The sequence below is a fragment of the Phyllobates terribilis genome, unplaced genomic scaffold, assembly GCF_046119375.1.
Source record: "Phyllobates terribilis strain yellow unplaced genomic scaffold, ASM4611937v1 Scaffold_1__5_contigs__length_1240528914, whole genome shotgun sequence".
NCBI classification, from domain to species: domain Eukaryota; kingdom Metazoa; phylum Chordata; class Amphibia; order Anura; family Dendrobatidae; genus Phyllobates; species Phyllobates terribilis.
The window spans coordinates 1,129,690,898-1,129,696,897 of NW_027362761.1; the positions used below are offsets into that span (position 1 = coordinate 1,129,690,898).

The 6,000-nt window shown below is 41.3% G+C and overlaps 1 long non-coding RNA gene across 1 annotated transcript; it reads left to right on the forward strand.

Annotated features, from left to right (window-relative positions):
- Nucleotides 1-1,461: 1,461 nt before the first annotated feature.
- LOC141172710 (uncharacterized) lies at nt 1,462-5,126 on the forward strand. The gene is made up of 3 exons (XR_012252527.1): nt 1,462-1,552; nt 4,454-4,630; nt 4,723-5,126. It is a non-coding gene; the product is annotated as an uncharacterized lncRNA (long non-coding RNA).
- Nucleotides 5,127-6,000: the final 874 nt, after the last annotated feature.

The following is a 6,000-nucleotide window of genomic DNA, read 5'->3' on the forward strand; positions in this document are numbered from 1 at the left end:
ACTGCTCCCTCAAGTGGCACGCAGATTTATAGCCAGTGAAAGAAAGCAGAGGACTTGGAGCAGTGTGTCAGAAAAACTGAGCTCCAGCCCCTGTAAAAATATATTATGAGGTTAATCAGTGAAGGATTATAAGGTGTTTTCTCTTATTTTATATTCAGAGATGTATCTCAGAAGAAGAAACCCTGAGTCTCAGCTATAACAAATGTCAGTGTCTCGGTCATCACCCAATTATACTCCAGGTAAGTGGAATATAATGAGCAGTAGTGACCGGGAGTAAATTGTGTGCATATCTCCTATATGTGAAATACGGCTGTCTATCATTTGTTCTATGTCCTCTATCTGCAGATCAATATTTCAGAGCTGGGGACTCAGTGTTCCCACAATGAAGATGTCGAACAAATGGAGGTGATGACTATGACAAGTCAATGATATGGTGGCCACCATGTCTGAAGCAGATGAGACGTGCTTCAGTACAAGGCAGATTCTGGGCTCGGTCTCTGTTCTCATTACTGGACTTTCCACAGGCAAATGCAATCACAGAATCTTCTGCAGCATTAACCCTGATCTATGGCACATGCCGATATACTTCAGCACAGCACAGGGGAAAAGCAGTCCATTAGCCATGGTTCCCTAGGGGTTTCCTCCACTGGGGGTTTTCCTTTCCTGAACGCTGATGGACGATGATGACTGTTTATGAGCCCAGGATCCATCACCATCAGGGCCACATGACTATTGACCCACATGCCTAATGGGAACTTCTACATGTGACAGCTTGAATGAAGTTAATAAAAAAGTTAATGAATATCAAGCAGCCGTGTATCTGATTCTTTTTATATATCATCACACGATTTAGTACAGATAGTGGTAAACCCCATGTCAAAATATACAAGGTTTCAGGACATTGATGGCCTGCAGAGACCAGCCTGCCCCAAGAAGGAATCTCTTAATCATCTTAATATACAAAATGTAAAAAAATAATGGGGGAGGGGTACTGCTACTATTGAGAGGCTTCTGATCTTCATTGTTTTTATTTCTTGTTTCATTTGTTATTTTCACTCAGTCCCAGATTCCTGTACCAGGTACATGTGTTTGACTATCAGAGATGGGAAACACATCCATAAAAACATAATTGGCTTCATTTATCTAAACTGTCTCTGTTGCCCATAGCACCAATCTGAACTCAGCTTGCATATCTTAACCAACTCTGGTAAAATGAAATTTCCGCTTTGATAGGTTGCTATGGGTAACAGAAAGATTTACCATCATCTTCATTGTATATTGATGTTCAGTCATCTATTTCACAATATTTATGGTGTTCTCAGTTTCTTTACGATACGGTGAGGACTCCATTGTCTTCTGCTCTACATCACAAAGCGCTGGCTGTCTGTACCATGGACTCAATGCAGAACATTGCAGGAGATCTGATCCTCCATGTTACCAGAGTTCTGTAATGAACAACCTGAGGTGCACAGTCCAACCACTGAAAGAAAAACACCTGAGTCGCAGCTATAACAAATGTCGTTGTCACGTGCATCACCAAATTAGACTCCAGGTAAGAGGAATATAATGAGCAGTAGTGACCGGGAGTAAATTCTGTGTATATCTCTTATATGTGATGTTCGGCTGCCTATGATCTGTTCTATTTCCTCTATCCAAAGATCACCATTTCAGAGCGGGGGGTCTCACAGTGTTCCCACAATGAAGATGTAGAACAGTTGGAGGTGACAACTATGACAAGTAAATGATATGATGGCCACCATGTCAAAGGAGATAAGACGTGCTTCAGTACGGGGCACATTCCGAGCTCAGTCTCTGTTCTCATTACCAGACTATTCACAGTCAGATGTAATCACAGAATTAGTGAGACTTTTGTAGCATTAACCCTGATCTATTGCACATGCCAATATATTTCAGCACAGCCTAGGTGAAGTGCAGGTAATCAGTCATGGTTCTCTAGAGGTTTTCCTCCACTGGGGTTTTTTCCCCTCTCCAGAGTGCTTATGGACGACAAAGACTCTTTGTGTGTCTAGGACCCATCATCTTCAGGGCCATATGACTATTGCCCCACATGTCTAGAGGGAAACTTCTACATGTGACAGCTTGAATGAAGCTAATAAAAAAGTCAATGAATATCAAGCAGCCGTGTATCTGAGTCTTCTTATACTGTATATCACACGACTTAGTACAGATAGTAGTGAACCCCACGTGAAAATATATAAGGTTGGTGGGATTTGATGGCCTACAGCCCCCTGCTGCTCTTCCTGTGCCAGGGTACAGCATACTGAAGAATGCAGTACAAATCTACTACGATGAAGTGAGGGTGCACTGGCTGACAACCTACTTCAAAGGTTACAAAATCTTCGGAACTGGCAGCATCAAGACCAGAAATTTATCTCCATCCATCTGTGAGCAGAATAATAATATCTACAGTGAACTAGTTCAAGAACCCCTGAGACTTCTAAGATTTCTCAATGTGGATCAGCAGAGAAACGGCTATGACCACAGGGTATTTGCTATATCGCTTGCGGTAAACCTGAGTACCGGCATAAGCACAAGAGAGATCATGTAATATCCTGCCTGCAGAATAGGAGGATCACTACATTTCCCAAAAAAGGAAGACAAGTAGAGTCGAAGATGGTCTAAGAGATAGCCCTGACCTTCAACTGGCTATGACCCAACCATGAGACAGACCAGGATCCTCCATTTCACCAGAGCTGCCAGTTCTACTTCCCATGACTACCTACATTGACCCAGGGTATCCGTCCAAGGCCCAAAGACCAGCCTGCCCCAGTAAGGACTTCACTTAATCATCTTAATATAGTGAGTATAAAAAAATAATGGGGGAGGGGTGCTGCTACTATTGGGCGGCTTCTGATCTTTATTGTTTTTATTTCTTGTCTCATTTGTTATTTTCACTCAGTCCCAGATTCCTGTACCAGGAACATGTGTTTGACTATCAGAGATGGGAACCACATCCATGAGAAGATAGTTGGCTTCATTTATCTAAACTGTCTCTGTTGCCCATAGCACCAATCTGAACTCACCTTGTATATCTTAACCAACTCTGGTAAAATGAAATTTCCGCTTTGATAGGTTGCTATGGCTAACAGAGAAAGATTTCCCATCGTCTTCAATGTATATTGATATTCTGTCATCTGTTTCACAATATTTATGATGTTTTCTATTGGATACAGTGACGACTCCGTTGTCTTCTGCTCTACATCAAATGCGCTGGCGGTCTGTACCATGGACTCAATGCAGAACATTGCAGCAGGTGTGATCCTCCATGTTACCAGAGTTCTGTTATAGACGACCTGAGGTGCAGAGTCCAACAACTAGAAGAAAAACCCGAGTAGCAGCTATAACAAATGTCGGTGTCTTTGTCATGGAGTAAATTCTGTGTATATCTCTTATATGTGATCGTCGTCTGTCTATGATCTGTTCTATTTCCTCTATCCAAAGATCACTATTTCAGAGGAGGGGTCTCGCAGTGTTCCCACAATGAAGATGTCGAACAAATGGATGTGATGACTATGACAAGTCAATGATATGGTGGCCACCATGTCTGAAGCAGATGAGATGTGCTTCAGTACAAGGCAGATTCTGGGCTCGGTCTCTGTTCTCATTACTGGACTTTCCACAGGCAAATGTAATCACAGAATCTTCTGCAGCATTAACCCTGATCTATGGCACATGCCGATATACTTCAGCACAGCACAGGGGAAAAGCAGTCCATCAGCCATGGTTCCCTAGGGGTTTCCTCCACTGGGGGTTTTCCTTTCCTGAGCGCTGATGGACGATGATGACTGTTTATGAGCCCAGGATCCATCACCATCAGGGCCACATGACTATTGCCCCACATGCCTAATGGGAACTTCTACATGTGACAGCTTGAATGAAGTTAATAAAAAAGTTAATGAATATCAAGCAGCAGTGTTTCTGAGTCTTTTTATATATCATCACACGATTTAGTACAGATAGTGGTAAATCCCATGTCAAAATATACAAGGCTTTAGGACATTGATGGCCTGCAGAGACCAGCCTGCCCCAAGAAGGAATCTCTTAATCATCTTAATATACTAAATAGAAAAAAATAATGGGGGAGGGGTACTGCTACTATTGGGAGGCTTCTGATCTTCATTGTTTTTATTTCTTGTTTCATTTGCTATTTTCACTCAGTCCCAGATTCCTGTACCAGGAACATGTGTTTGACTATCAGAGATGGAAACCACAACCATAAAAACATAATTGGCTTCATTTATCTAAACTGTCTCTGTTGCCCATAGCACCAATCTGAACTCACCTTGCATATCTTAACCAACTCTGGTAAAATGAAATTTCCGCTTTGATAGGTTGCTATGGCTAACAGAGAAAGATTTCCCATTGTCTTCATTGTATATTGATATTCTGTCATCTGTTTCACAATATTTATGGTGTTTTCTATTGGATACAGTGAGGACTCCATTGTCTTCTGCTCTACTTCACAATGCGCTGGCTGTCTGTACCATGGACTCAATGCAGAACATTGCAGCAGGTCTCATCCTCCATGTTACCAGAGTTCTGTTATAGACGACCTGAGGTGCAGAGTCCAACAACTAGAACAAAAACCCGAGTTGCAGCTATAACAAATGTCGGTGTCTTTGTACTGGAGTAAATTCTGTGTATATCTCTTATATGTGATAGTCGTCTGTCTATGATCTGTTCTATTTCCTCTATCTACAGATCACTATTTCAGAGGAGGGGTCTCGCAGTGTTCCCACAATGAAGATGTAGAACAGTTGGAGGTGACAACTATGACAAGTAAATGATATGATGGCCACCATGTCAAAGGATATAAGACGTGTACGGGGCAGATTCCGAGCTCGGTTTCTGTTCTCATTACCAGACTATCCACAGTCAGATGTAATCACAGAATTAGTGAGACTTTTGTAGCATTAACTCTGATCTATGGCATATGCCAATATTTTTCAACGCAGCCCAGGTGAAGTGCAGTCCGTCAGCAATGGTTCCCTAGAGGTTTCCACCACTGTTTTTTTTTTCCTCTCCTGAGCGCTGATGGATGATGACGACTCTTTGTGTGTCTAGGACACATCATCAGGGCCATATGACTATTACTCCATATGTCTAGGGGGAACTTCTACATGTGACAACTTGAATGAAGTTAATAAAGAAGTCAATGAATATTAAGAAGCCGTGTATCTGAGTCTTCTTATAAATCATCACTCGACTTAGTACAGATAGTAGTGAACCCCATGGGAAAATATATAAAGGTTGCAATATTGTAATAGTGTTATAATAGTGTTATAATACTGTCATTTATACATCATTATTAACGATGAACAATCAAGCAAAATTTGGGCGAATGCAGATTTTTGTAAAATTCAAGTAGAATTCAATTCCACTCCAATTTATTTGCTCATCTCCAATTATAATTATACATCTAAATGTTTTTTTTTGTTTTTTTTTAATACACATCTATGGAAATTGTCCACGAATATGTCTGTACTCAAACCGGTTGTACCAGGTTCATATGTTATCCCTTAGGATAGAGGATTATATATTGATCAATGGCCAGTTAGACCACTATCGATCCCAGGAAAGGGGTTATGCTCAGTCTAAACAGAATGCTGTTAGAGCATACACACCTCCACAAAATTGCCTATTGATAACTGCCTATAGGTGATAAGAAAGATCAATTTATCATGAAAGTAACTGCTAGAAAGCACTCGCTAACTTACATGGAAGTGACACATCCCAGTACAGTACTGTTAAAGGGGCTGTCCTAACTTGAGTACAGGGGTCTTTGAAATGTTACTTTAAAAGAAGCTGTGGCTATGCATACTTGTTACCACTCCATTCATTGTCTATAGGACTGTTTTAGAAAGCCGAGAAATGTTTGACTGACCTATAAGCAAGGAATGGAGCGCTGGTGCCCATGCACAGCCACTGATCCCTTCTAACAGTCTTGGGAACAGTGGAAGTCAACAAATTTGGAAGACC